At 45.9% G+C, this 23,950-nt stretch overlaps 1 long non-coding RNA gene across 2 annotated transcripts in view; it reads left to right on the top strand.

Annotated features, from left to right (window-relative positions):
• The window catches only part of LOC130600245 (uncharacterized), a 28,125-nt gene extending 9,674 nt beyond the window's left edge, over positions 1-18,451 (top strand). Inside the window, exons 3-5 of one of the 2 annotated variants that reach the window (XR_008972407.1) lie at positions 15,914-16,103; positions 17,366-17,502; positions 18,423-18,451. This is a non-coding gene — a long non-coding RNA (uncharacterized LOC130600245). The remainder of the gene's footprint in view (positions 1-15,913; positions 16,104-17,365; positions 17,503-18,422) is intronic. The other variant, XR_008972408.1, reaches the window with a different exon arrangement.
• Positions 18,452-23,950: the final 5,499 nt, after the last annotated feature.

The following is a 23,950-nucleotide window of genomic DNA, read 5'->3' as shown; positions in this document are numbered from 1 at the left end:
ATTTCAGGGGCTTTCAGGATGTCCCTTGAGACTTCAGCTTTCTGGTGAAGGAGCAGCAAGGAGAGGGAATGTTCTGATGGAGCTGAAATCAGGAGGATGGTGTTTGAAGACCCAGGAGCTGGTGAGTAGCCCTTTGGACATGCTGGCTGGGAATCATGCAGCAAACTTGGGTACAACCTGGGTGCTTATATCCCAGTAATTGTGAGTACAATGCTTCTCACCTTTAGTCCACTGTGCTTTGTAGATCTGACCTGGTACCCACCCAGAGTGGCTCCCCTTGGAGTAAATGCAATGGCAGAAATTAAAGCAAATACAACTGGGCTGTGCTCTCACCCCATCTCTGCTCCTCTGCATCTCCTCTGGGGCTTCTACCCTTTCTTTTTCTCTTCCACTACCATAATTTTCTGTCCAGAGCCTTCCCAATCCAGGGGTGAGCGTCAAGCCCACTGGTATCAGCCTTTCCTTTGAATGTAAGCCACAGAGCCCCCAGGGAACAATGCCCACAAGGAAAACCATGACTGATAAATCCACCCTTCCTCTTTAAAGTGCTTACGCTCTGTCCAAGGCACTGGAGCCTCCATTTTAAGATCTGATGATGTCTGAAAGATGGATAAATGAATACACAGTGTTTTCCAGTTGGATAAAGACAGGGGAGCAGATAAGAGAAGTTGGATAACTTTGGCTTTTGCTGTGAGCAATGACCTCAAGCTGCATCTTGTTAATGTTGGCAAAATGAAGGAGTTTGAGCATCCCTGGAGCCTGCAATGCCCAAGGGTCTGGAGTATGCAGCCCTATAGTATATATAACTGTCTTTCAAATGGCATCAGGGGAGTTTTCTGTAGTGTAATCTTTGGGTTTATTTGTTTTCATATCACTTGGAATTCTCTCAGGAATAACGACTGGGCTGTGCTCCCTTTCCTTTGATAAGCTTGTAGCTTTTGGAATTTCACATTTGGAGGTGAAGCTTTGAAAGATGTGTCTAAAAGGGAGTGAGGCAAAGTGGCAGGCAGCTTTATAGACTTTGCTTCTGCTCTTACTCAAGACGAGGTACCAAGCTGCTGCTTTCTGTTCTGCTCTCCAGAGCCTAAATAACAAGATTTCTTTCATTCCTGGTCAATAACCACTCTTCTTGGCACAGAAATGTGCACTTCTGAAACCATATGATGAGACATCAGAATGCTCTCAAGGTCATGTTGGGAAGCCAGACTATTAGAGCAAGAGAGAAAGGAGGAAGGCATAAAGCCATCTCATAAATCACAGAGATCTTTTGATGCCTTCAGCCATAAAGCCACAATGGGCTAAACCCCATAGCTAGAAGAAGAATATGGGACACTGAGATTCCCTGTAGCAAGGAATCAGGGAATTTAGGGAGATAATAGTTATGGCATCACCTTGGCAGAGTGACTATGCTCAAAAGAATGACTGCTTTATTGTGGTTGGAAGGAAGGATGTTACTGTCCTATGGGGCAATCGAGATGAGTCCACATCCAAAGCATATTCTTTGCAGGGGGACCTAACTCATAAACTGAAGTTTAGCAATATAAGAAGGGACTGAGCAGGATAAAAACCTCATACTGGTGTTGGGGCGGAGGTGCAAAGTCAGTGAGACCATTAGCCAAAAGGGGGTACCAGGCAAAGCTCTTCCCTAACAGAGAGTAGAATGATGGAGGCATTTGCCAAGAAGGCCACAAAGGCTTTAGGTGCTTTTAAGACCCAGCTGGATATTTTCATGGAAAAAGAATTGTGTGTGGGAAGCTGGGAGGGAAAGGAGTGAAGGTAAGTGTGGAGGGGGATGGAATGCAATAAATGGGAACAGACATGAGTTTTGGGGCTCACAGCCCTTTTGGAGAGCTGTCTGTAGGACTGTCTCCTGTGATCTGTGTCCTGACCTCCCTAAACCTGAAAGGGGCTTTTCCAGGGCAGGATAGGATGGCTGGCAGTGTAAACTCATCCCCACATACTTTTTTCCTTGAGAACTAACTCTATCCCAGCAAAAAAAAACCAGCACAGGGAGAAACCTCTACCTCCCAGAGAGATCAACTGTTCTTACAGTCAGGGCTGGGAGTCTTCATCATCCAATTTTAGCTATTTTAAAGGTAGGCATCAAATCTAAGCTACCCATCCAGGTTTTTCTTTAAGCAACATGCGTGTCCTTTGGCTCCTAGAGACACTGCAGGTCAGTACCACAGCAGAAGTACAGATAAAGCGCATGGCTTTAGGGATGCACCAGCAGTGTGAGATGATGCACTGGCTTTGGGTGAGGACATGAAGTTGGCAGAGAGTCAGGTTTCTGTTCTGAGCCTCTTTTATGCCTAGACAGAAGGATAAACAGAAATGGGAAACAGTGGCTGCATCAACAGAAATGCAATTTCTATTCTTCTCTTTGCTGTTGGTGCTGATTTGCATGCTTGTAAAGCAGAGACAAAGTCAACAACAACACTGTAATAATCACAGCAACAATAATAAGAGATCCTGACTAGGGCTGTTTCCTAACTCATGCTTTGGCATGGCCTGTCTGCTGCTTGCTTCTTGTGTTAGAGCACTGTTTGGAAGTGATAAGAAGCACACAACCTCCTGTACTTTAAAGTGCACTAGAAATAGAAAGAGAGATACAGTGCTACAAAAGGAAACCGACTGGCTTCAGGCTTTCCCCAGGGCTGACTTTGTGGTTCAACACCCAGGATCCTGATGCAGCATTGCAAATCAAGAACAAATTTTCCATTCTCTTTGATGGACGCTAGGTCAAACCTGCAGTCAAAACTAAACCATCTCTGCTTCAACCAAATTTGCTGGGATGGAGGCATCAGTGAGGCACATACAGCGTTGACACAATCATGCTTTGGCTGAAGGCTTTCAGTCCAGGATCTCTTTTTCAAGCGCAAGATAGCTGTGGACATGCCAGTGTGAGAAAATGATGGATTCTTTAGCAGGAAGTTGCATGGATGATGGCTCAGGGATGGTGAAAAAGAAGACAGCCTCCTCCTCCTGTTTGGAAGGCAGGAGATTTGGGTGGCTTGTGGCTCATCAGATGTGGCCACTCTTTGGCTTCTATAGTTCTTTGCTGACTGTTGCCTGTTCTTACTGTTCATGGTACTCATGGCAAATCCCTTCCAAACCAACATCCACAGAGACTGGCAAGCATGCTAGGTGATGGAGCGGGGAACTTTGCCAGCAGATGTGGGCTTGGGCTTGCAAGACCATTGGCAAGTGCCACACAGTCTGGTTTCTCTGTACTTGGTGAGGTATGCATGAGAGGGAGATAGACTCTGTAAAGAACATTGAAGACCAGCCTTAGACCAGTAAAGCCCATAATATTTAACATCAAAATTTGGTTTAGATCTCTTGACCTCAGGAGGCCATCCAGTCTCTGGCCACAAGGTAAGTGAAGATGAAGATGATGGTGTTTCTTGCTTGAAACCATTGTTGGTCACATGCTGAGCTTGCACTACTGTGTCTTCAGCAGCACTGTTCTTGTGCTTGATCTAGCACGTGCTCACGGTGTGTTTTCATTTCTCAGCAGTGAATTTAGCTCAGCACCTGCTCAACTGCTTTACAGAGGTGGACCCAGGAGACCAGATACCTAATCCCCATTTTCCACCCCACTGGCACATATATTCTTCTACCCTCCAAAGCAAACATTTCAGCATGCAAGGAGATGAGGATTGCTTTCCATGAATGGCTCTGCTCTGTTCTCAAAGAGACCTGGGAAAATGTGTGGAAACTTTCTCGCTGGCCCAAGTGAGTTGAGAGAAAAAAATCCATTGCTTGGAGTGAGAAAGTGAAAAGCTTTTGGGGGTTCTTGTGTCCAGAGATGAACATGAAAGGCAGTTCATGAGGGAAAAGGGAAGGGCTGGCTGTAGAAACCACAAGAAGCAGCTTTCTAGGATGTAGCTCCCATCTTGCTGTGCTTGGATTAATCTGGTTTACAACCTGGATGTCAACAAGGGTCACGCGTGATCAGCTCCTTTGTAAAATGGACCATACACGGAGGGACAAGGGGTCTACCAGTGAAATTCAGGCCAACAAGTAACCAACCAACTGGTGCTTGATCAGAATTAGTTCAGTCTGGATATGATCTTGCTAATCTCTGCTAAAATCCGAGCTTCATCCTTCCTCTTGTGCTCCTCTCCAGCTCAAGGAGGGGGGGATAAACTGAAAGGAAGTGGTTAAAAAAGGTCTTTAAAGAGGAAATTCTTTTCTAATTCTAGGTTATGGCAGGGGCTTTGTGTTCTACACAGGGAGATGATAGAACCTACCATGACTGGAAAAGACATTGGCCATTTTGAATCCAACACTGAAAACTTCTTCCCATCTGGCCCCAAAAAGGGAGGAAAAAGAGAAGTGTTTTTGTGCATGGAAAGGGTGGCTCATTACATGGGAGGAATCATGTCCTGGCTGCTTGGGGAGGCAGGATGTCAATCTTGGAAGGCCAAGCATTTACTTTGGAAAAGCCAGTTCTAAGTTTCTCATCTGCACATGGACATGCTTCACCCCCTCTTCTGCTGAGCCCCTTCCTTCTTGGTGCCTTTCCCAGCCAGTGTTCCTGGGAGGAAGAGGAGCTGTGCTCCCAGCCCTCCTGGTGGCCCTGTCCCCCTTGGGCCCAGTGTCACTGTCACCTGGCAGAGGAGGGTGAAGCAGGAGTCTAGTATCCTCTTCCCAAACCCATTGCGGTGCTGCCCTGCTAGGAAGCCTTGGCTTCTTTGGTTTCCCACACTTCAGCTTACTTGTTCCTTCCATGAGTTTCCAAAGTGCTTTGCAAGAAGCCAAAACACCTGCTTTGTGAACTTGTATCCTTGTGGAAAGCTGGCAGAGATGCTCCTCCTGGACGGGTATGATTTGTTTTAAGATTGCTGGTAGATGTGATTCCTTCTTTCTCTCCTGAAGCATCTGGCACACTGCTTCATTAGTTATCTCTTCTTTCCTCCTTACAAGAGCATCTCTTCCTTCATGTCTTCCCTTCCTGCATTGTAACTGCAGAAATGGCAGTAGATTGCCTGTGTTGGATGTGTCAGCTTGACCCCTGTCCCGGCTCAAAGAGTGTGCCATTTCAGAGGCAGCAGTCACGTCTCGTCTCCAGGAGGTGCCTGCTGTCGACCAGCCAATGTCACTCTGCTTTTCCCACCGGATGAATAATGGCATTGCTTGGCCGTGCCAGCTCTTAGTTCTGCCTAATGCAACTGTCTGAAGTCAGTCCAGGAGTCTGATCTTGAATTAGAGAATGGCAGCGAGGACTTAATCTCACGTACAAGACTCAGCTCTAGAGATACAAGCAAAGACACTCAGCTCCTGCTATTCTCTTTTTTTTTTCCCAGCAACAGTCCAGTAATTCCCTAAATCCAAAGTTTGGATTGCTCGACTGTTCTTTTGGAAAGGGGAACAAAAATAACATAACTAAGCCCATCGCAGACCCTTGAAGTGGACTCAAATGGAAATAAAAGCCCTTTGCGGAGTGAGCTTTGGATAGATTTTGCATTTCATGTCCAAAAATGACTTGGAAGGACCATGTGGGCCAAAGGCCAGGGTCTAGTCTGTGTACCTGCGCTGCTGTCCAGATGGAGACGAAAAAGAGCAGATGCATCGAGATGAAGAGAAGGGTTTCAGAATGTGTTCTCAAAGCCTCCTGTTCGCTGAGAGAACTGGAAAGCAATTTAGAAAACATATCTAGGGTTTCCTTTGAACATGAGACAAAAATGGACTTGGACAGTGCTACCATAATGCCTTCCCAGGCTTACCGCGGTGGGGAAATGTCATTTGCCTGCTAGGAACTCAACCCAAAGCTCTCCTTTGGGCCAGCTGCCTCTCTGTACTGAACAGGCTGGTGTAGGAGGAGACAAGCTCATGGGAAGTTGAATGAGACACTTGAAATATTTGGCCTTCCTGTAATGGAGGTTAAAGTTGGCAAACGGGTTGGTATTCTTTTTCCTATGACTTTGCCCAAGTGTCCAAGGAGGTTGTGGTTGTGGTGCTCTCGCAGGCTCATTAGTGAGAGGGAAAAAGAAGCAAACTTCTTTGGCTAGCCCAGATTTGGCTATTCATAGAGGGCTGAGGATCCCATCCAAACAGGGAGGCTGAGCAGTTACACCCACCTTAAGTGGCGCATGTGCCCTGTTGGCTGGTAGAAGTAGGCGCTTGCTTTCTAGTCCCTCAGTGAATCTACTCCATCTCTACTCAAACCTTCCTCTGCCAGTAACTTCCTCAGTGTCTTTGGTCATGGGCAGATCTTCTGCCTTGTGCCCCAGACGACCTGGTTCTGCCTAGGTCCATTGTCTCCGGATTCATGCAGACATGGATGGATAAATGAAAACTGTGCACCCACTCTCCCACCTCATACAAGGCAAGCAGGAGGTGCAGGGAGCCAGCACCTTCCTGCTGCGGTTGCAGCATCAGAGTGGCTTCAGCTACTCCAACCAGCTACCTTAGACCTGGACTTGGAAATCAGACTCCCCCTTTTTCCTCAATCTTTTAGACATATTTGTTTTTCCACCACAAAGAGAGGAATGCTGAAAACCAGGGATTCGCGTGCTTCTTTTTCCACTGTGTTAACTGTAGGCACAGAAAAAGAAGGAAAGACTAGTATCAGCAACGATTTCCATGGAAACCAGAGGAGGGATTTAACAACTCTTGGAGATGCATGGTGATCTACGTTCATTAAAAGTGAAGTTCTGGCAGCTGGAGCTAACGCTGAAACCACTGGATTTAACATGGAAATCAACATGGAACTAATGGTGAGCTTGTGGGAAAACCATGGTACTTGTAGTGAAGTGCTCTAAGGCCAGCCATAGAAATCGGATAAAGCCAATATGGAAGAAAACATTAAACTTCACCAATAACAACCAAATGGAGGGCTGATATCCACTCTCAGATATAGGGACACCAGCTTTCTGTTTATAACATTGCTTTACAGCCTTCTGGCAGTACTCCTGAGCCTAAAAGTCATATTCGGTTCCCTTCACACTGAAGGTCTATTGTGTTCCACCACTATGGACTAAGTTTTGGGATAACTAGGAACTAGTCTTAACATGTCCAGAAACCACATACAGTGAGAAAAGCAGAACTGACAAGTGTAAAAGTCTATTTTTACAGAGTCCAATGATGTATTTGAGCCTCAGCAAGCTGTCAAATGCAACGTGGACTGAATTGATCCAGAATCTAGCTTTTGTTGTGGAAAACTATGGAAGTTCCTCACCTCTTTGAAAAACACCTTGAAGAAGAGGCACTGAGGTCTAAGATCCAAGTCTTGCGTCCTACTTAGTCTCTATATTTTGCTGTGACTCTTTTTAAGTTAATATGTGCCCAAATCTGTTGAGGAAGCATCCATCACTGGTTTCATCCAGGAGTTTCTAGGCTTGAATGTCTAATGAGGAAACACCTATGCCTTGGGTGTGGAGCCAGAAGAGACAAACAGAAAATGGGCCTGCTGTCTGGAGAGACAGCACAGGGGAAAAGCAGGAAAGATCTTACTCGGGCTCCATGGCAGAGCTATGGATGTGTGAACTGGGGCTTGGGGCAGCCTGATCTCTGCCCCAGGACTTGTTTTCTTACCATCTTCTGGACTTCCTAGGTTAGTGAATTATGATCTTGGAGGACCATACTTGTATTGCACAGTGTAGAGAGCCTGGCTTTGATGGGCTTACACTCCACTTTACCATGACTGTGCCAACTGGTAGCCTGTGCGTAAAAGAGCGGATGGAGCAAACCCTCAGTATGATGCATGATTTTGCATGGAACAGATTGAAAATTCCTCAGCTAGATGCATAGCAGTGGAAGATCTGTGCCTGAAAAATTGCCTGTCTTCAGCTGTCATCTAGTTTAATAAAGGCAGGGTGGAGAGGGAATAGCTTTTCTTACCTCTTTAGACCGTTGCTGCTACAACAGCACTGCAGCAAAACTGGATCAATATGCAGAAAGGGAGAAAAAAAATTGTCTCTTTAGAGAGACAAGCAGACAGACAAATAGACAGCTAGCCAGATCCTTCTTTGTTATATGCATGTAGCTCCAAAGCTATTAAAGGAACTATTTGTAACCAAGAACAGAATCAAACTGCTGGCGTAGTTCACTGTAAAAGATTTTCAGTCCAATCTTTGATGGCATTTTAATAGTAACAGCTACTCATCAGCAATGTCAGGGTTAAATGCTCCCAGCATGTGTGCAATTGCAGAAATACCCCAAGAAGAACCAAGGAAATATTTCCATCTTAAACTCCGATAAGAAGTGAAAACGTGCAACTCGTTCCATATGGTGGCTGAAAGCCCTGAGCCAAGCGGAAAGCCGCCGCGTCTGCCAATGCGTAAGAACTCGCAAGCCTGATAAATGAGTGCATTGCTTTGGGAAAGACAGAGACAAAGTCACAGCAGAAAGAAGAAAACAGAAGAAAAGTGAGGAGTCTTTTCCTTTAAAAAAGAAGGGGAAAAAAAAAGCCAAGTCCTCCCCATTTGTCTTGTTGGATGGCAGCAAGAATTTCTGGGAATGTTTTACATGTCAAAGATTTAACCAAGCTGGGATGTTTGTGGACAAGCCGTTATGCAATGAATAAATAAATCAGGGGGGAAAAAAAGCAAAGGGAAGAGTCTATCTTCTCTCCTGCTTTACAAAAATGAGCCTGAACTGAGACAGCTGCATTCTTCTGCGATACCCGGCACAAGCCAGGATGAAAGTGCTCACAAACTGGAGATGGATCATTCCTGGATTTCTCCAGTATTGACATGGAATTGTAGAATCACAGAATGGTTTGGCTTGGAAAGGAGCTGAAGATCATCCAGTTCCAACCCCCTGCCATGGACAGGGATGCCTCACGTTAGCTCACATTGCCCAAGGCTTTGTCCAGCCTGGCCTTGTACACTGCCAGGGATGGAGCATTTGCCATTTCCTCTGTCAATCAGTGCCAGCACCTCAGCACCCTCACAAAAGACAATGCTTTGGTCAGGCAGCAAAGAGGGAAAGGGCACAAGGAGAGAGCCAGGGGACAGATGTGGCCAGAGAAGCATCTGAGCGCTGGGTACCCTCCAGCAGCAGGATGCAGGCTCCCTGCCGCTCCCTGGCACTGCAATCACTCCCAGCACCAGGCATGGGTGCTCAGCCAAACAGAAGTGGGGCTGTGTCTGGCACCTGGGGTCAGGGAGCAGGGGAGAACCAGGCTGTGCTGGAAGGGAGCAGAGGGTCAGAGCAGATTGCGTGTCTCCTGCTCGGTGCCTGAGATTTGACAGGTCTGCATTCTTGGCTGAAGGGATCTGGCTGTGTACGATCGATTTCTGGAGAGCAGTGGCTGAATACACAGCTTGGCTGCTTGGAGCAGAGGCTGTGCCTTTGAAAGGGTGTTTCAATGGTTAAGCAAGTCACCTTGTGCAACCTGAACACATTCCCGTGTTAAGTTAAATGAGAAATAGAGGAGGAAATCAGCCACACAAACAAAATCAACTCCTCTTTTCTTTCTCCCAACAGGGATTTTTCACTCAGGAGTTGCTTTGAAGCTGTGACTATCGAAGCACTTAGGTTCCCTGCAATGGACAGTAATAGGAAATCTTAGCTGGCTCATTTACCTAAGCAAATTTGTTACAATGAAGTTGTCCTGCTATATAAACACTTCTACATGGGCAGGAAGCAGATTGACCTGTGCCAGCTTGGTGACTTCACCCTGGCAAGGCAAGCAAAGCCAACTGTGTTTTATTAGGTTAAAAAGAGCAAACCCCACAGGTTGTAAATTGCTGGGCAAGGCGATAAATGGTACATGCACTGGCTAGTATAATCTGCCTGGAAAGCTGAGAAGAACCTTGCCTTCTCATGAGCCTAAACCATTCCTTTTTTCTAGAGTACCTTATGTTCCAGCTCTGTGCCATGTTCATTTGCCTGCCAACACTTTTATTCTCCAGTCTGTGCTTCTGTCTTGGAGCTGCTGATGGAACAGACCTCTCAATCTCCCTGGCACAAGGGAAATAAGAGTTTCCAGTATTTGGTGTGCTGTTCTGGAGCAGATGTGTCCTGACGGTGGTGTCCGGCCATCTAGGTTATAGCTGGGTTACCAATAAGAGGGGGTTATTTGCCCAAGTGTGCTGGAGAGGGTTCAGACAGAAGGAGGAAGTTTTATTGGGATGGAGGGACCAATGTGGACCACTGCAGTGGGCTGGGGGGACCTTCATGGTGTGGATACACAACTAAGGTCAGGCTGGGGCAATGTCCTCAGCAGAGGAAAGGTGTCTCAGCCGCATCTGGACACACAAGAGGTGACAATGTGAGGGAGCTACAGCAGTGAAGCAGGGAGCTGCAGGGATTTGGGAAACGATTTCCTATTCAAGGATGGTGTCTTGGATCACGTAGAGGTCTGTCTGTATATTTGCCAGTGCCTTAAACCTGCTTGGGTCTCCCATGGGGCTATGAAGTGCTTGATTAAATAGAGTCTGTGCTGAGACTGCTCTTTTTGCTGCTAAACCAGAGCAAGATGGTTTAGTTAAGTTAAACCAGCCTGATCCTAAGCCTGTCCCATCCCCTTTGCCTTCCATCTGCAGTACAACCTGTGTGTCATTCCTCCCCACTTGAGTGCTGGGAAGATGCTCCTCCTTGGCCATGCTGTTGTCCACCCTCCGATTCAGCCAGCTTGCCCTGCCACTAAGTGCTGTGGCCTCCCCAGGGCTGCCACCTCCCCTTTAGTGTTGCCTAATGTGATGTGCATGCTCCCAGGCTGAGGGCAGGGAGGTGCTGGCTAATCCCACCCCTCCATGCCCACAAGCCTGGCATTTATTATATGCTAAGGCTTTCTTGAGCCAGCCCAAGACACTGCAGAGAAATCCTCTTCAGGCCTGGGCTGGCCAAATGTTCAGTGGGTGGAAAATCTTCAGAGGCTGAATGTTGAGACTTCTCAGGATTTCCTTTTGATTTCCATTTAAGAGCAAGTTAAAGAGCTAATTTTGGTTATGCCATCTCTGTGTCCTTGCAAAATAACCCTGCTGAAGGGCAGAAGCCTGGATCTTGGGGCCAGATTTTTTCCTTTGTATTTTATTTTGTGCCATCATTTACAGCTCCAAAAAATGCCTGTAAATATGTTAGGTTTCACCCTCTGTTCCCCAACACAGCCTCTACGTGGCTGAGCAGATCCTGTCAGAGGTCTTGGAGGCTTTTAAGCACCTAATTTTCACCAGTGGGAATTAGGTGCCTGAACACTGTTAGGTTTGGACCCAGCTTTCTTCACTTCAGCCCCTGATGTTATTACACAAACGAGTTTCTGTAGTGGCTGGAGAAGTCCCTGACCTAAGGGCTGGGAAGTTCCAGATGTGCTGTTCTCCAGCTGCTGCTGAACGTTCACCCCTGGGTTTGTACCATGCAGAATAGGCAGCAATAGATCTGTGCTACCTCCTGCACCAGTGCTAATGTTAAGCCAAAGGTGAGTGTTGAGTAATCGGCCCCGTTTTCCAGCTGTTTGTTTGAAGAAGATGAAGTTCCAGGTTGCTCAGGTACATTTGAGTTTATTTTCTTCTACTTGTTTTTAAACCACTGTTGAGTGTGAATCAAGAGCTTGTTCCTCCAGGACAAAGATAGCTGTTGGCTCTGCCTAAATGCATGACCTTAATGTGAGTTAGATCTCCAACCCCTGCCACCCAGCCCCAATCAGATGCTATACCAAGGTTGGTCCCAGCAGGTTTCTGGCTGCTGCATGCTTATATTGCTTTTGTGGGAATGTGGATCCATTTTAAATGGTGCTTGTTGCCCTGTGAAGGTTTGATCTCTTCAGACATGAACCTCTTTGATTTAATATAAGTATTATGAGCTACTGCTTCACTTTCAGAGCAATGGTTAGACCTTTATCTTTATCATCCTTTGCAGTGACTCTTTACTGTCTGTAATCATGCTTTAGATCCCCTGTGATAGAAGGGGATTAGACTCCAGCACCTATCTGGCATCCCATGCTCCTGCAAAAACAACCCCAATTTATGCCGTGCTCTGGGAGCTTCCTTGTAGGTCACTGATCAAGGGAAGCAGGTCTGAAGTTTTGCCCTGTTTAATGAACATCAAAGTGTCACTAACAGTGGACATGTTTTGAAATAGGTTATTCTAGAAGCAGCTCTTCAATGGGTATCAAAAAGCTTTGTTCCCTTGATTTATTCCTGGCTGCATCGATTTAGAGCAGCAAAGGGCTTGGCTGGATCATTCTTAAAGTACTTGGATTGAAATGAAAGAGGTTTTCCCCTAGTGTAATACTAAGTCGATGAGCAGCTCTGTCAAGTTGATATCTTCCGACACTGGGTTTGCTTGGGACAACGTAAAAACATCACCACAAGGTAAGACCAAAGCTCCATTGAGTTTTCCCTTGAAGGGGAACTGCTTCATGGATCCTGCAAAAGCAGAGAGGACACAGCTCACCTGGGAAGGTTGTTTTCTCAGGCTGAAGCTCATCTCTTGCGCTTTGGCTATGCTGACTCTTGCCATCACCACAAGTGTGGAAAACTCAGTTGCATGTTCTATGAACTGGGCTGATGTTGATGTTCTCCATGATATTTATTTAATTTAAAGCATTGCCAACTTGGGCAACCAGAAAACAACATTTGTTTTTCAAGGTTTTAATCTCATTCATAGAAAATTCCATTAATGAAAACTCCCTTTTGAAGGACTTCTGGAGACTGAAGCCTGGAAGATGTGCCAGTCTCCTACCCTGAGGTTCTGGCTCAATGCTCTAGATACAGGAGAAGATACAGCTTTTAGGTCTGTATTTTGTGGGCCTTAACCACAATTTAGGCTTGTCTGGCCTGGTGCCTTTTGGAAAGAGTAGATCTGTTATAGAGAGGTCTTGCTATGTAGATATGAGAATGGATGTGCTGGCTTAGATCAAATATGCATCTAGCCCCATATCCTGTCTCTAGTGGTGCCAGCAGCAAATGCTTAGGGCAAGATATAAGACCATGGCAAGCCTCTTGGTGTTACTTCCTGTGGTCCTTCCAACTCATGGCAATTTGCAGCTGAAGGACTTCCTGAGCTATGGATCATATCCGCATCCTTGTGTGCAATCGTCCTTGATGGAGCTTTCAATGTCTTTAATTGCTATTTGAACCCATTTATGCTTTTGGCTTCTACAACGTCCTATGACAATAAGTGATACCACTTAATTATGTGCTGTTTAAAAACATAACCATAAATCATAATAGCCTTCACTTGTAATAAAAGCTTTGAATTTGGATAAGATTGCCAGCATGGATAAAGTCTGCATAATTACATCCGTGTATTATGTCTAGAGCAATAAGAGCCTCCTACCAAAGTGTGAGGAATACATATGACTAGATTATGGCAAGATCTTCAAGAGAGATTGGTAATTCAGGATCCCTCAGCTCCCAGCTGCCTGATGGCATGTGCTTTGGCAGGGTCTGGTTTACACAGAGCTGTCCATCTGTTTTCTTTTCCCCAGTGCAGTTAGTAGGAAAGGTTTATCCATCTTTACAGACTGTGGTTTAAGGAGAAACATCAGGGGAGTTGATGCTTTCCCTGTGACTTTTGCTTCCCTAGGAATCTACAAAGGCTTGAGGAGCAATTCTGCTCTGCACTGCTGTTGTTTCAAACCTGGTTCCTGGTTTATGGCTCAGCCTGGAAGAGTTTCCTTGTGAAAACAAGCATAGCCTTGGGCTTCTTACTCATGGGCCACAGAGGAAAACTTGGCTCTGCTGGAGAACTCTGCTCTGTGAGGTTGTTACTGTAAGGTAAGGGAGAGCTTGTACCTGCTTTGAAGACCAACCTCACCCACCACCCATTTGACTCTGTCCAAAGCTGGACTAACAACTGTTTGCTGGAAGGAGAGAGCCCAGAGAGGCTGGGATCAGCCCATGCTCATTCAAGCTGAGGTACCCTGAACATGAGAGACTGAGTCCTGCCACTGGTTCCTCAACCTGTAGATGGCTTCCAAGAGGCTCCCCATCTATTAGAGCAACCTGCTCTGAAGCTTGGCCTTCATATGGTAGAGAGACGTGTCCTGTGTTCTCAAGGCAACTCTGAGAGCTAGATCTGATCTGCTTCTTGGCACTTTGACCTTTCCTTCCCAATAACTGATTTTTTTTGGGGGGTGGCAGAGGCAAAAAACATGTAATTCTGCAATGTTTTCTGATTGGAAGCCCTCAACCTTTTGTTTTTCCTGAGGGTGCTGGTAACCTTGGTACCACCAGCTCCTCAGAGTTTCTCTGGGTGCTTTTCTGATGTGAGTTTTGGGGGGAAGAAAAGGGGTCCGATTGCTTAATCCTTTCAGCTAAGTAAAATCATCTGCACTGGTAAATTCTCCAGGAGATGTACAGTTCACTGCTTGTCAAGCCAGGATATTAAATTAAGCAATTTTCATCAGATAACACATCTTCTGGTTCATGTAAAACGTCCAGCAAATCGCTGCACTCATAATTCAGCCTGATTGAAAGTGAGCTGCTAATCCATTTCACTTTGGAGATAGGCAAGAGCATGGCAGAGGGGCCATCTCTGCAGGAGACTCCTGTTTGCAGCCATGCACATGAATGTGCTCCCCTTGGGTGCTCTGGTGCTGGTCTTTGCTGACCCTTTCAATGCTGCGTAGCGTGGCCTGGATTAGCTGCTACACAGGGAATCCTCTTAAGTGACGAAACCATCGCTTGGGGAAATCATTCTGCTTCACTTCCCTCCTGGTAGGTATGGATGGTGGAAACCTCCACTAAGGCTCATTCCTGGGTTTCTGGTAGCTTTTCTTAGTGGCCCTGAGCTCCTGCCCATCCAGAGTTATATTTGCTTCCCACGAAGGTCTTGCCCAGACCTCTGTGGCAGCCTGTCCTCCCATTGCAGCTGAACCAGGTACCCAATGCTAGAGTATGAATTTGAGCATTCAAAGTTTATAACTCGGGATGTATCATGAAAGGACCTGAAAACATTCTGGGTGTCATAGAATCATAGAATAGTTAGGGTTGGAAAGGACCATCTAGGGTTGGTAAGATCATCTAGTTCCAACCCTCCTGTCATGGGCAGGGACACCTCACACTAAACCATCTCACCCAAGGCTTCATCCAACCTGGCCTCGAACACTGCCAGGGATGGAGCATTCACAACCTCCCTGGGCAACCCATTCCAGTGCCTCAGCACCCTTACAGTAAAGGATTTCCTCCTTATATCCAATCTAAACTCCCCTGTTTAAGTTTTAACCCGTTACCCCTTGTCCTGTCACTACAGTCCCTAATGAAGAGTCCCTCCCCAGCATCCCTATAGGCCCCCTTCAGATACTGAAAGGCTGCTCTGAGGTCTCCACGCAGCCTTCTCTTCTCCATGCTGAACAGCCCCAACTTCCTCAGCCTGTCTTCATACAGGAGGTGCTCCAGTCCCCTGATCATCCTCGTGGCCTCCTCTGGACTTGTTCCAACAGTTCCATGTCCTTTTTATGTTGAGGACACCAGAACTGCACACAATGCTCCAGGTGAGGTCTCACAAGAGCAGAGCAGAGGGGCAGGATCACCTCCTTCGACCTGCTGGTCATGCTCCTGTTGATGCAGCCCAGGATATGGTTGGCTTTCTGGGCTGCAAGTGCACACTGCCATTAGCAATAATAATGAAAATAGCAGTAGTAGGGGAACTTACCTGCTGATGCTTTAAAGTTTCACATTGTTCCAGCCTCCCCAGCAATCACTCTGGGAACCATTCCCCCATTTCTTCTATTTCTCTTTTAATTAAAGCTGAGTTTCCCTGTAACTCCATGACTCGAGAAACTGGGGCCTGAGAAAACCCCAAAATGTCTGTTGTCCTGAGGGACACAGGTCCTTTCCCAGGATCAGCCTGCCTCTGTCCTGGTAGGCTAAAGACAAGTGATTTCAGCTATGTCAGGTGAATTGTGTGTTTTGCCTTTGTGGGCATCCATGGCTCGCTGAGGACTACTTGGCATACCTCCCCTAGTGAGTGGTTGTGTCATCTAAATCGTCTCACCCAATTCATTTCCCTTTAGCCAAGATGGAAAACACCCATCTTCTGATGAAGAGAAGTGAGCCAGGGGCAGCTCCGCACCTCTCCAACGCGATTAGCAAACCGGACATGAACCGCTTCATTAAAGCCAAATAACCCCGAGCAACCACATCATTATAAAAGACCCAGGAAATCCTATCGCCAGGCAGAGCAGCAGTGTCCCCCCTCCCCCTGTGAGTAGAGCCTTCCTCTTCAAAACCCGGTGACCTTATGCTCCCTTCCTCCCCAACTCCTGCTGCTTTACTGCGAGGCAAAAGCCCTGTGCGATGCGTGGAGGGGTAGGGCTTTATTCCCTCCTTTCCCTCCACGGGGGGCCCGTTTTCAAAGCCCAGCTCTCTATATCCAGCCCTGCCTGCTCATAAAATGACTCGCAGCAAAATAAAATGGCACGTGAACAATCCCACACAACCGGCTCCTGTCTGGATGGGAGGGTTGGGGCTCAGTGATGAGCAGCCAGGACAGAGTAGGACAGGCAGTGGGAGGGAGCAGAGGATCAGCAGTGATGGGTGCTGAGAATGAGCCACAGTTAGGCTTGATATTGGTTCTTTGGTGTATATATATTGCAGATAAAAGAGACTATGTGTATACGAAGTCACTCTATTGTTATAGCACCGCAATATAGTTACAGCACCACAATAATGTTATCTCTATAGGTATATTAACAAACTTTGACTGGTTTAGATATAATAATAGCAAGGGGGTTTCTTTCCTTACTCAACTCTGAGTGCATCGTCAGCATTTTCAGCCATTCCATCTTGGCTTCTTCCCACTCAGGCTCTCGCTACATCTCGCATCCCACCAGTGCATCCTTGCTCCTGCTGCCTGGTGCTGTGTGAGGATCCTGGCTTCATTTTCCGCTGCCTGGGAAAATCCTGCCCCGAGTCCTTTTTTGGGTACCAGCTCCGTAAAACTTCTTTTCAAATCGCACAAGATTTCATCTGTAAAAATCCTAGGAGGAGTTTTGCCTTAATAGAGCTGGATTTAACCTGTTGTTGCCTTTATCAGCTGCTCTGGAAAGAAAATCAGCTTGAAACAGTCAGGTGCTTGGCACATACTCCCCTTCTCTCCATATTTCAGCTCTAACATCAATGACTTTCAGTCTGTTGGTTCAGCCTGCGTTAGCTGTGTGTGGATTTGCATGCCACTATTAATTGCAGAGCAAATTAACCTTCTTCAGACCATATGTTGCTGCTATCATGTGTGCAAATATGCTGTTAGTGACTGTAAAAAAAAACAGAAATAAAAGCACAGTTGGACTCATGTTGTTGCCAAGAGATTAAATGCCAATGCTTAAAGACTTGGCAGTGTTTCCACAATGGGACTTTTGTCGTGTAATGTTGTATCTGCTGGGATTATCCTTTGAAAAGCCTGGCAGTGTCCTCAGAAAATGCAGCCTCTAGCTTCTAATTTTCCTTTTATCTTCTTTTTTTGGCAGCCACTTGAAGAAATCCCTTTGCCATTTTCAGACTGGAGACCTTCTGTTCTCCTCTAGCAAAGTACCAGTTCTGCACGCAACAGATTTCTCCACTCAGCATCTTTGGGACACCTGTCGATCAATGACAGGGAATTTGAGTAAGAGGAGGGGTGACTTGGAAAATAAACTCTTCACGTTCAACTGACGAAGTGGGAAACATCCGCTGCTGGCCTGTCTACACCGGCTTTGATGGAGTTGTGCCAGTGTGGAGTTTGGCCGGGCGTCCTTCAAGTCATTATTCTTTCACTGGTTATTTGCTAGAGTGAATTGAAAGCCTGAGTTTTACATCTGCTTCCTCACGGACTTTCTTTCTTTCTACGATGAACACTTTATTTTCATATTTGGCTTTCACAAAGCCTGGGTTGCAAACATTGGTTTAATGGTGGCCAGGTTTTATGGGGGGAATCAGGGGCTATGTGCACGCACAGGTATAGATGCGGTTTGTTATTCTACAGACACTCATCGGCAGTGAGGTATTTTTGTGGAGCTGGAAAAAATTATATGCAGAAAAAATTGTTCTGAAGGAAAACCAGCACATATGAAATCTTCCCCTTTTCTTCTTTAGTTTTAGTGGAGTCCTATATTTAGGAGCAAAAAGCAGTTATAAAGGCACAGACATCTTAAACATAGTCTAGTCTGTCTGTACTTTAGATAACTATTTAGATAGTCATCAATTACATATGAACAATCAATGTTAAGGTAATTATAGAATCATAGAATTGTTTGGGTTGGAAAGCACCTTAAGATCATTCAGTTCCAACCCCCTGCCATGGGCAGGGACACCCAAGCCCCATCCAACCTGGCCTTGAACACCACCAGGGATAGAGCATTTACCACTTCTCTGGGCAACCTGTTCCAGTGCCTCACCACCCTCGCAGTAAAGAACTTCCTTGTTTAACCTGATTATTATATTATTATGTAGTACTTATACTATCACTATAATTAACTTGATTATGAAAGTGATTATAATTAAGTCAACTGCTTTAATAACAATTAATTGTCTTGCTGCTCTCCGTAGGTCCCCATTTCCCAACAGCTCTTGAGGACTCTCCACCACTGAGTTCACCCTCTCTGTGGGAAGAGGTGGGACTGCAAGAGCTCAGTGATGGCTTTTCAAACCTGAAGCAGAAGCAAAGCTGCTGAAAGGTAAGTAATAAAAGGCCTATAAAATTGCCTTTTGTTTAATAAAAATTCCTGTCAGCATCTCAGGAACTAAAATTGTAGCTGGATGTTTGATGGCTGCCAGCCTATCAAAAGCAGAAGATGAATTTCATAGAATCATAGAATAGTTTGGGTTGGAAAGGACCTTAAGATCATCAAGTTCCAACCCCACTGCCATGGGCAGGGACACCTCACACTAAACCATCTCACCCAAGGCTCTGTCCAACCTGGCCTTGAATACCACTAGGGATAGAGCATTCACAACCTCCCTGGGCAACCCATTCCAGTGCCTCAGCACCCTAACAGGAAAGAATTTCCTCCTTATATCCAATCTAAACTTCCCCTGTTTAAGTTTTAACCCGTTACCCCTTGTCCTGTCACTACAGTCCCTAATGAAGAGTCCCTCCTCAGCATCCTTATAGGCCCCCTTCAGATACTGGAAAGCTGCTATGATGTCTCCACACAGCTTTCTCTTCTCCAGGCTGAACAGCCCCAACTTTCTCAGCCTGTCTTCATACAGGAGGCGCTCCAGCCCCTGATCATCCTCGTGTCCCTCCTCCTATTTTAGGTATAAAATGCTCCCTGCTCAATAGTAAGAGCCCAGTGAAGCTACAGATCAGGTAAACATTTGGGTACCAGCCATATTTAGTGTTTAGCACATGCAAAGAGGATCCCATAGTGATGCACCTGACCTCCTGCATGGCTCCTGCAATGGGATGAGGCTATGGGATCTGAAAACACCCTAGCAGAAAGTGGGTTTGCAATGTACAGGCAAAAGATCTTTGGTTAGGGACTTCCCAAAGAGGGGGCTTTGGAGAGAAGGGATTAAAACTGCCTTGTCAGCAGTCTGCAGAAAGATGTGTGCTCACAGATAACCTAGATCTTGTCAATGTGCTTTCCAAGAGGATGGCTGAGGATGTTGCTCCTCAAAGAGCAGCACCATAGCCCCTTGCTGGAGAAGTTCTCCTTATGGCTTCCATGCAGAGCAGGCTCGAAAAGAGCCCTTGGTGGCCAGCAATAAAGGTGATCCAAAGCCCCCTGATCCTCTGATAACAACAGTGGCTTGTAAGCACGTTTGGGGAGGGCTTATCCCCCCTTTGCAACAGGAGTGTGCATTTGGCTGTAAATTTCTTCCAGCTGGAAAGTCAGAGAGAACACTGATAAGCTCCCTCTGTGTCCCCCCCCAGCTGGGAATGATGGATTGACCAGAGGTAACTCAACGTACCAGCTCCTTTCTCCTCCACAGTTGGAGCATATGGAATGTATTGTGGTCTGAGGGAAATACAGCTGAAGTATTTCTCCTGTGTCTCTTCAGGAGTGTTCCAGGGTGGATTACAGCAGGTGTCACACTTAAAGCAGGTTAAGTGACAAGCCCTAGTCACCTCCATCCAAAGTCACTGCAGACCTCAGCCCTAGGCTCCAAAAGCTTTGCTGTTGCTTGGGTTTGGGTGAGATTAGCAATGGGAGCTCCAAAATATTGGAAGAAAAAGAGAGACTTTCCAATGAGAGGGGACAACAAGGAAATAGCTGAGATCTGCCTGGAAAAAATACTGCGCAGTGTCTGATCCTGGGCTATGATGAGCAGTTTCCACAAAGTTCTCTTTATTCTCTGCTGTCTGAGGAATAAAACTGAACCACCACTGGTATTGCCTGGGAGATGCAGCGGTAAACATGAATTACAGGAGGTCTTCAAGTTCTTTGAAGTTAGTAGCAATTTAGGTATTACCAGTGGTAATATTTCCAACCAAAAGCAATAGACTGCAGTTAGCCAGCGCCTTTTATTAAGGTACCCAGCCCCAGAAAGGACGGAGTCATCCCCACAGGACAAATTCACTCTGTTTTTTCACTAATAGCTACAATTCACTTTGGGTAAAAAGCAGGATCAAGCAGAAACACCAGCAAAGGCACATCCATTATGAGTAGTCAGAGCTTAAGCTGCCAGGCTGATGGGAACTCAGACTTGAGATAAAAATCTGTGCATTGACCCATGAGGCTGAATTACCCACTATATGGAACACCCCTGACCTAATCATCTTCCAGGAAAAGGCATGGTGTATTGGAAAGGATACAGAGATGCTTGGGAAGAAAATAGGGAAAGAGACCATTTCTGCCCCTGGAAGATGGGACCTACTTGAGGTGGGTGTTTCCAAAGTGCTTTTGCATGTGGAAGAGTTTTCTCCAGTGAAGTTTTCACCACAGCCCTGAGCAGGCTCTGATTTACAGCCCTTAGAACACCCAGGACACCACAATTGCATTTGGTTTCATGTCAGCCCTGAATGAAAAGGCAGGACTTCGTTTAGGCTAGACTTGTGCTTCTCAGGTTTTCCTTCTGCCTTGGTGCCTCCCTTCTGATCTGCAGCATCTTCTGTATTATCTGCCCTATTCAAGTCTGTACCAAACCCAAGAGTAACCTGTGCAGGGTGCTGTTGTGCCGGACACTGATGGGAATGTCAGTGGGTTTGTCTACAGTTGGGTTTTGTCCATACCCCTCCTTTTTTCTCCCCATTAAACTGCATTTTGGTGGAGCTTGAGGCTTATAGACATTTGTTTGGGATTTATGGATGTCTTGTCAGCGATAAAGGGTGAAGTTTTTTGGCCTAACAAATAACGTGAAGTCGCATGTATGGAATCAGGGTATCACCATAGTCTTGGTCAGAGTCTGGTGGTGAAGAGGCAAGGTGGTCTGTAGCTTCTCTGTGCAGCGCTGTGTGCTGATAACCGCCTGCCTTGTGCTTGTAGTGAGGGCAGAGAGAGTCCAACCTTCTTGCATGGTGTCTTGGTAAAGGGACAATAACACCCCAGAGCATGTGGGTAAGATTCAGGCACAGAAATGGAGCCAGTTCTTTGTGGAAGAAAATATCTCTGAAAAAGCATCTGGACAAATCAGTCCCTGTATTTCCCTTCACTGGGACTCTGCTCCATAAGGAAAGGCTGCGGCATGCAACCCTGTTGTTGCATGTATTTTGATTGCCAAACTCTGAGAACACGTCTGGAGCCCATCACTGAGGGCTGTGAGACCATCCATAGTCAGTGAAGGGTCAGCAGCAGCCCAAGGGACCACCATTTCAAACCAGTTGCCTTTTTTAGGTGGGCAGAAAGATCATCTGAGGTGTCAGTCCCTTCATGCTATCTACAGATGTGGCCTGGGGACAGCCAAGCTTTGATGGTCAAGGTTGGGTAAATACCAGCCAGCATCAACCCCATTGGGTCAAGACACAGACTGGAAGCTGTGCTTTCAAGCAGAGTGATGCAGAAATTCCTTTCCCTTTGAGCTTTTTGTGAATTTGTGACTAAGATAAGGAAGTTTCAAAGCTGGGGAGGTGTTGAACGTCTCCAGGCACAAGAGATGTCTAAGGAGGTAACAAAGTGCAACTTAGGTATCCTACACCTTACCAGTGAGCCATGCTTAATGGGTCAGGCAGCAGAGGTGTAATGAAATCAATAGAGTTGGAGTGCAGATCTTTGAGAGCCAGCAACTGGGTGGTTTTGGTTTTTGTGTTCATATTGTTGTTGCTAGTTTCTTTTTAGTTCTCTTTTCTTCGCCCCCCTCCACTCTTCCCTCCCTCTAAGTTTCCTGTTCTCTAGTGAAACTTTCAGGTTTAACCCTTGGGAAGGCTGAGATTTGAAGGGCAGCTGCAAGAGAGTTGAGGTCTATTAGGACAGAAGGTATTTGGCACGATTTGCACTAAGAAATATCTGTGAGAGCAGAAAATAGGAGCCGTGACCAATCCACCAGGGAAGGGGCTGAGCTTTGCAGACAGGGCTGAAGGCTCCAGCTCTAACCCCGGCCTGACAATTGATAGAGAAGAATCTTGTGCCTGTTGTATTACAGCACTAAGGAGGAACGCGCGTTCTGTCCTGATCAAAAGTCCCAAACACAACGTGCTCCCCGCTGCTCTGCCTCTGATCTGCAAATACATCACTGGTTTTTATCACTCAGTCTTGCTTTATCTGAGCAGAGCTGGTCTCAAGCGCTACAACCTGATTATCTCCGAGGAGGTTGCCAAAAGCATGTCAGGGATCGTTAAATGTAATACTAAAGGAAGCAGGAGGAATCAAGTGGTTGGAGTAGGAAATCAGAGGGAATTCCTGGCTCAGGTTGCCAGCCCAGTGAAGGCTGGGACTTGCAGCTTGCTGTGAAACAGAAGGTCACAGCTCATCCGAGATGATTGTAAAGTCCTTTCCAATCCTAACTGTTCTATGGTTCTAAGCTTCCTCAAATCAGTGATACATTAAATGGAAATGCCAGTATTTGTCCTCTTCCCCAGTCCTCATTAAGTTCACATTTACATACATGCATACAACCTAGAGGAACAAGTAACGTTTAAAGCTGAGCTTCAAATCCATGCAAAAGTGTTTGTTAGACTTTGCTATTTAGCCTGTGGCTTTGGATTTGGGGACAGAAACGGTGTCGGTTCAGTTTGCAGGAGAATGAACAGCAGCACAGCTACAGCTTTTCTGTATGAATTAGAAAACAAGAAACGATATTCTTGGGCCAAAAAACTTTCTGTTTAATTTGAAATGAATTGAATTTTGCATTCAAGAAACATTGAGAATAATTTTTGAGGAAAATGGAAAGATATTTTTGACTACAAGTGGTCTGTAATGAAACTCTTTGCTGTAAAACAACAAATCAAAGTGGCTTTTCTCCATTGTTGGGCTTGCCAAAAGATTTGTGTTTAGAAAAATACAGAGTGTTTTGTTCTGACTGAATTTCCACTTGTTTTGCTTCAAAATAGAACTCTGGCCAAAAATAAGTCTTTTAGGTGTAATCAAGATCAAATTAATCAAACCCCATTTGCTACTTGCTCAAAGCTACTCCTTTAGCAAAGGGGGATCTTCCCAGTTAGGGAAACTGTGTTTTAATAGGAATGCAGGGTTTTTACTGGTCTTGTAACAACTTCCATAGAAATAGGATAAAAGTAAACTAAAAAAACCCCAGTCTAGGCAAGAATTGTTATTAAAACCAAGCCATCCTTTGAGCAGGTAGAGTTTGTCAAAGGTTTTTATCTCAGTCTCACTCAGGTGGACCTTGGCACCTACAATCCTCTCTAGCTCTGGGTGGAAATCCTCTTTGTTGTCTCTCTCCATTTTAGCAGTGGTGTTTGCAGTCCCAAGCTCATCTCTGATACATCAGAAGCGCCTGCTCCAGGGGTCTCTGCTTTATGAAAGGCATTTTCTTGTATTTTACTGGCATTTATGGTGTTCTTTTCCTTGTTGAAGTTGATCCATGGGGAGCAGATCTTATGGAGCTTTGGTTTCCCATGGCTCTGTGTCTCATGGCTGGATTATCACGTGCATAATAAGGTATGAGCTCTGATTGAAACACTTCCTGAAGTTGAAGCCTTTCAAAGATCTCTCGTGCCTTTTCCAGCATCTAATGGC

The sequence above is a fragment of the Pezoporus wallicus genome, unplaced genomic scaffold (assembly GCF_028554395.1).
Source record: "Pezoporus wallicus isolate ANWC-B61680 ecotype Strahan unplaced genomic scaffold, APGP_CSIRO_Pwel_v1 contig_6401, whole genome shotgun sequence".
NCBI lineage: Eukaryota > Metazoa > Chordata > Aves > Psittaciformes > Psittacidae > Pezoporus > Pezoporus wallicus.
This window is presented reverse-complemented; position numbering and strand designations above follow the sequence as displayed.